General features: G+C 54.6%; 1 long non-coding RNA gene across 1 annotated transcript; it reads right to left on the reverse strand.

The window, feature by feature from the left end:
* Positions 1-2,504: 2,504 nt before the first annotated feature.
* Positions 2,505-4,916, reverse strand: LOC115272587. Its single transcript, XR_003900408.1, has 2 exons — positions 4,720-4,916; positions 2,505-3,821 (listed from the first exon to the last, which is right to left on the reverse strand). It is a non-coding gene; the product is annotated as an uncharacterized LOC115272587 (long non-coding RNA).
* Between the last annotated feature and the right edge of the window lie 2,233 nt (positions 4,917-7,149).

A 7,149-nucleotide genomic window follows, 5' to 3' on the forward strand; every position in this document is an offset into this window, starting at 1 on the left:
GCTTCTGGGAGAAGGCACAGGGGACCCTAAAAAAGCCAATACATACATCAGCACACAAACGTACATGCAATTCTTATACACTGGAATACTCAAGAGCATCCACTCACACACATGTGAACCTGTGTGCATCCGCACAAGGACAGACACACACCCAGGCCATTCGGGGTGACGTGCAACACTGTGATGACCACATGACAAGCCTGGGTGCCTGTAGACCACAAGAGGAGTGTCCTGTCTGGACGTCTGCTGCCAGGAAAGCATGAGGCAGTCCCATCCCCTCACTGAGCCTCAGTTTCCCCACCAAGGCAAGGCAGGGGTTGCCTGAGGCCATCTCCAAGGTCTTTGGCTCCATGCCACCTGGACGGTCACCTGTGACTCTCTGTCCCCAGAGCCCGGCAGGGAGCTGTGACTCAGCAGCAAGAAGCAGAACGGGAGCCCCTCCCCCGCCCAACACACACAAAGGGCATCTTGTTACCATGGCCTGCCAGCAAAGCGGAGAGGGCTGGGGAGGTGAGACTCCGGGGGCAGCCTGTGTGGGCAGGGCTGGGGCAGGGCTGCGGGAGGGCGGGAGAGGGCTGCCCAGCCAGGGCTGCTGGCGGACACCCAGTGGGGCAAGGTGCTCTGAGTGGGGAGCCCCAGTGGGTGGCCTCCGGGTGAAGCTAGGCCCCTAGGCTCCTACAGGACACCCTGTCTTTTAAGTTCCTTTTTTATGTTTAAGTCACAATCTACATGAGCTTTGCCCTCCTAGCAGCAGCTGCAGACCTGGAATTTCCCAGCATGGGGGTGGGAGGGGGGAATCCCACAGCACAGGGCTTTAACTTAGAGCCTGTACGTCTCCATTCTGCAGGATCTGGGTGTGAGCACCCTACGAAAAAGGTCACAGCCAAGTTCTTTCCCTGTCTATACAATGGGATGCTGGGCAGAGGAGGGTGGGCATTCCTTCAGGATAGCAGTCACCTGCCCAGGAAGCCCCAACCAAACAAGGGTGCCCTGGAGTCATACCTGCCGCTGCTACTGGCTCTGACACTGCCCTGCTGTGGGATCCTGCACAAACCACTCACGCTCTCTGGCCTCAGTTTCCCAGTTTGTAAAATGGCAGTGGTGAGAGGCAAGAGGGAACCTGATAGAATAGTCTTCCTGGCAGTTGCTTGGTAATCATTTTTCCATGTGTCCTGTGCAGGGACATGAGACACTCATTCAAGTGCTTGCAAGTGAGAGGGTCGGTCTAGAGCACCACATGCCTGTGTAGGTGCGTGCATGTGGGCACATGTGAAAGCGTATAGGGACTGGCAGGTGTGCCCCCACCTCGGGTGTGTCCACCCTTCAGGCCATGCAGGCCACGCAGAGCAGGACCCAGGGCAAAGGGGCTCCAAGACTGTGAAGCTTGCTGCTTGGGGACCCTCTGGACACTAGGGACGGATTTGTGAATTCGGGTAAGCTGTGGCCCTGGGGAACAGACCGGCCGCTCCAGATACATCTCCCTAACATGGTGCAGAGCTTACGGTCAGCTGTCTGTCTGTCCCAGGCCACAGTGCTGCCACCTTGTTCCACTGCCAGGGGCATATATGTTGTAGCCACCCGGGCACCCACATCGTTGCACCATGAAATTTTACGTTCCGATATCGCATCTCCCCGATGCCCACCCATCTCCAACTCCCCCAGAAAAGAGCCGCTGCATGCTGTCAGGAGAAACTGAGGCCCCGAGGAGTGAAATAAAAGATCCAGGACCTGGATGATTTGATAAGGGGACATGAGCACCAGACTCATGGTTAGAGGTAGATTCAGGAGCCAGCCTCGCTGGGGAGAGGTGTGGACAGCGACCCCAGAAACCCCAGTTGAGCACAGGCACACAGTGAAAGCAGATGCGTTCGGGGAGCTGTGGGCTGAGCGGCACCCAAGGGCCCCTAATCAGGCTGAGGACACCGATAGGCTTGTGTGCAGACACTCTCCACACCCACCATGGGTCCTGGAAGGCGCTGGTACACAGGCCTTGCCTCAGGGCTCTCTGTGACCAGCACTGGGGGTTGGCCTGGGGGGCTGAGAGGACACAAAGCCCCGAGTGGGCAGGCATTTCCCCTGGGAAGGCAGGCGGGCACGTGGCTGCGGAGTTCCTGCAGCTTCCACAGGTGGGCACATCTGATGTGTCATGAAAAGAGCTGCAAGTGGTGGGGTTGGGGGGGCAGGGGGGTGTTCCTACCATATAGGAGTCACTTTAAAATTATTATTTACTTAGCAAACATTCACGGAAGGCCTTCAAAGTGCCAGCCCCTGTCCACATGGAGCTCACAGTCTAATGGGGGACGCCAACCCTAAATAGAGACTCATGCAAGAACCAGTGACCAAGGAGGGCTTCCTGGAGGCAATGACATTAATCCCAGACCTTCTGAGGGATGAATATGAGCCAGCCAGGCCAAGAAGATGAGCAAAACCCTTGAGACAAAAGGACCTGAGATGGGAGGGGGCAGGCACATCGGCACCCATAAATTCCACAGTAACCTTATGAGACCGGAGAAGGTGTCTATTTTATAATTGAGGAATACGACACTCCAAGAGCTGAGTCACTGCAGACCCCACACATCCAGCTGGGGTGCATGACCCAGACCCTGAACCATGAGCCAGGCAGCTCCAATCCCCAAAGGCTGACACCTGAGCCCTGAAGCTAAGAAGCAAAGATTATGGAGGAAGAGGCCAGGTCTGTTCATGCCCGCAGCCCACACGCATGGAGGTGAGCGAGGTCCCTCCTTGTAGGTAAAGACCCAGATGTGTTCTCTTGCCCGAGTTGGTGACAGCCCCATAACAGCGCCAGGCATCTCCCCTCACAGCTTTGGAACTTCTCACAAGGTCCAGAGGCATGGGCCCATTGCCGCCCTTCAGCCTGCATAAAGCATGGTGGCCTCCACTTCTCACAGTCACTATTATGAGGACCACAGATCCTATGAGGTCAGCATAGGGGAGACCTGGGGCATGCAGAGGATGGGGGCCTTCTCCAAGCCAGGCTTCCTGGAGAGAGTGGCCTTAAGAACCAAGAGGACTTTGAGAGGGCCAGCAGAGGAGGGAACTCCAGGCATGGGGAACGGAGAGTAGAAACACAGCGGCAGGAGTGACAGAGCCTGTGGGGATCTGTGAGTGGTGCTCAGTACCTGAAGTGTCCAGGCCTCTCAGGGACCACCAGGACCCCACCACCAGAATGGTCACAGGACCTTCCTGTGCCAGACCCAGAACTCAGCAGAGCCCAATGGACACAGTAAGATGGCGGCCTTGTGTTTGGCTCATGGAACTCCTCTCTGTGCAGGGATAGGCTCTGGGCCTCCAGCCTCAATCCCTGCCCTCATGAAGCTTGTGGTTTAGCAGAGAGCACAGCTGTTAACTGCGCAAGACAGCATCACAAGCTTACAAGAGGAGTACTTTCCTTCAATCAGTCAGCCCTTCCTCCATTCAAGGGCTTTGCCCCGCTGATAGAATGGCAACGAGCAGGCAGCACGGTGGGGGCCATCCTCACAGAGCTGAGGCTCTGCAGAGTGGCCCCCGCACCCCCACTCCACCTCCGAGCCAGAGAACGGGGGCAGCAGAAGAGGGAAAGCAAGCACAGGGCCAGAGAACCTGGCAGGAGCAGGCAGGGAGGTCCTTGCCATTACCCTTGACTTCTACCCCTAGGCCAGAGCCCTGGGAGAGGGGCCCAGCCCATGGCCCACACCTCTGGTCACAGCAGGGCCCCAAGACATCTAAGTCATTCCTCAGAATCCGGATAGAAGATCCAACAGACATCAGCATCCCTGGGCCTTCTCCTGATGACCACAGTTCTGTCAAACAGACTGATGTTCCTGGAACACAGATACCCACATTTAATGACCAGAAAAGCTTCTTTTGCTTACCATGGGTCCCTCCATAGTGCCCTGGGCTGCCTCTCTTGGGACTTGGGGATGGAAGAGAGGTTGTTCTGGCTCGCTGCAGAGGAGGACACTTCAGGCTGGGTGGGGCAGGAGACTCTCCTCTCATAGCCTTTACCCTCAGGGCAGGCAAGAAGCCCTTTGCCAGCCCTCAGCGCTCTCCAGGGGACCCACTGCGCTCTCTTCATTCCCTGAATCCAGCTTTACCTGAATCCTTACTTCTGCCATATTGCCTCACACCCTGAGCTTCCCTCTTCATGGTGGACGCTCCCATAGGACTCTGAGCTGATTTGAGTCTCTCTCTACCCTGGCCCAGCCTATCAGCTTCCCATCGCTCTCTTCTCATTAGCTAACAGATCCCCACCTCAGCCCCCACCTTCATGCCCAATTCAAGTCCCTAAAACGCCATCTTAAGTCCATGTCCCAGGTTTCCACTAATTCAGGAAGCCACACGAGACCCACATGACATTAGACACGTTCTTAAAACAGGAGTGGCTAATTGTCACCCCACGAATCAACGCCAATTTATTGGCATCTGCTTCCCAGAGGACTGTGTTGGGAAGGATTCTGATGCTCCACAAGGGCTCAGTGGAGATGACTGTCATGATGGATTAATGATGTCTGCTGTGAGCACAATATGAGAAGAATGTATCACTGGTTTGCCCTACCAGGCAAGATTCCTTAGCCATTTTAGGAGACGCACATACAGAAAGTATCCGTTCCCAGGCCCAGGACCTCACGTGTGCTCAGCCTTGGGCTGGACTCTGTGAGGAAAGCCAAGAGAAAGGGAAAGTTCTGCCCTTTGACCCAAGTCATTGACAAAGCAACTCACCAGTGGGGACGCTGGAAGCACCGGACTGAGTTTCCTCATCTGTACATGACAGTAGGACCGAGGTCCTCAAGGTTCCAAGGTCCAGAGACACGTAGCGTGCCAGGGGGTGGCATGTCCTTCTGACCACACCAGAAGCTCTGTGAAGTCACAACGTGAGGTCTGGGTGACTAGGCCCATGAAGAGTGAGCCAGCCGTCAGAGCTGCAGGTCAGAGGACCAGTGAGCAACTGAGAAAGGACAGAGAGAGAGAGAGTGGGGTGGGGACCACATAGGCCAGACGGTCAGAAACGCCCCCCTGGGTCTGGTGAAAAGGGAACTGGGCTTTGAAGGGGGGTTAAAGTGATAGAAGTGGGAGGAGGGGCTGAGGAGAGTGACCCAGGGACCAAGATTCAAACCCTGGTCTCCTGACTCCCCATGTGCATTTCATCTTTCAGGGCAGAGACTGAGGCTGACTTGGGCCAGGGCCCCATTTGCTTCCCAACCTCCTCTCCCTACCCCACTCCCTATATGGGGACCTCAGAGAGGCTTTCCCGACCACTCAGACTAAAGGAGTCCCCATACACCCCACTATTCTCCACCCCAGCACATCCCATGAGTGTCATGACAATGTGTAATCCCTTCCTCTTTTGTGTCTGTTCAGTGTGTTTTCTCTGTCTGTCCTAACGGTCTGTGAGCCCCATGAGGGTAAAGACTATGTCCTATTCACTCTGTCTCTGCATCTCGATGCAGAACAACGACAGCACGGGTGCAAATCAGAGTTGTTCCATGAATAAAGTGCAGGGGGCAGGGACCACACACTGGAACACCTGCAGGGCCAAACTGATAACAAAAAGCATGCTGGGCAGTTCAGATAGGGCCCGCCTGGCACGTTCTCCATGCCGCGCTCAGGGCAGGCATCTCTGTGGCACCTGACGCCATGTTTATTTGACATATATGCAAATTGTTTGCATGCAAATACATGTCCCCAAAAGAAACATGCACTTCTCCATCTTGCTAAAACAAATGATACTCGGGGCGCCTGGGGGGCTCAGTTGGTTAAGCGTCCGACTTCAGCTCAGGTCATGATCTCACGGTTTGTGGGTTCAAGCCCCGCATCGGGCTCTGTGCTGACAGCTCAGAGCCTGGAGCCTGCCTCGGATTCTGTGTCTCCCTCTCTCTCTACCCCTCCTCCACTCATGTTCTGTTTCTCTCTGTCTCAATAATAATAAACATTTTTTAAAAACATGATACTCTGTCCTTTTTTATTTTCCTCCCTTTGCTAGAATGTGAATACAAATACCTCCCTGCTACACAGAAGAACAACAAGCCAAGTGTGATGATGCGTGGTGACTGACTGTTGGCCTCATAGAGCGGAGGCAGGGGTACTCAAGATGTGTCCTAGGACCAGGAGCATCCGCAGCACCTGCGAACTTGTTAGAGATGTAAATTTTGGAGCCCACTCTGGACCCCTGAAATAAAACTCTAGGGTAGAGCCCAGCAAGCTGCATTTTAACAAGCAGTGATTCTCTGGCACACTCATGTTTAAGACCCACTGCAGGGCGCCTGGATGGCTCAGTCAGTTAAATGTCCCACTTCTACTGGGGTCATGACCTCATGGTTTGTGAGTTCGAGCCCCACGTTGGGCTCTGGGCTGACGTGTCTCTCTTTCTCTGCCCCTCCCCTGCTCATGCTCCCTCTCTCCTCCTGTTTCAAAGAATAAATAAACATTAAAAAAAAAAAAAAAAGACCCACTGCAGCAGGGAGTGATGGGATCTGCAGTCAATTGGAGGGCACGTGTGCTGCCCAAAGGGGCCCCCACTTCTCAGCTCTTGCCCACAGATGCCACATAGGAATGTGAGCCCAGTGTGGCCAAACCTCCCCATTTTTCAAGGAAGTGCAAATGCACATTTTTCACATGAAATGTCTTCATTCCTCAGGATTGGCTGTTTTCTTAATCCCACATAGACCAAACAAATTGTCTACAAGTCAAGGCCAGCTGAGGCATAGCCCCAGTGTGACCTGATGGGCGGAGACTTCTCCCCACAGGGAAAGCCCCAGAAAGATGCTGCGGGCCCCTGCTGTCCTGCCTACATGGGCCTGGCTCTGAAGGCTGGGCCCAGACTCCAAGCTGCCCTGGGACCCAGGGATCCCAATTACTACTGTGTACGTCCACTTCCAAGTCCTCAAATTCCAGACGAGGCCCACAGGCCCACCCCTATTTGGGTCAGAGGATGAACAAGATTGGGCAGGCAAAACTCTCGGCCCTAATGATGTGGGTCCAGAGCAGGGCTGGGGGTGGACAGAGAATAAACTCTCCTTTTCTAAGCCTCTGGTCCACGTCAAGTCCAGAGCTCAGGGCTCAGAACCATTTTCTCCTCACAAGGGAAGGGTCGTTATGCACATTTTAAAGAAGACAATGAGATTCAGAGAGGTTAAGTGACTTGCCCAGGGT

The sequence above is a fragment of the Suricata suricatta genome, chromosome 2 (genome assembly GCF_006229205.1).
Source record: "Suricata suricatta isolate VVHF042 chromosome 2, meerkat_22Aug2017_6uvM2_HiC, whole genome shotgun sequence".
Taxonomy (NCBI): domain Eukaryota; kingdom Metazoa; phylum Chordata; class Mammalia; order Carnivora; family Herpestidae; genus Suricata; species Suricata suricatta.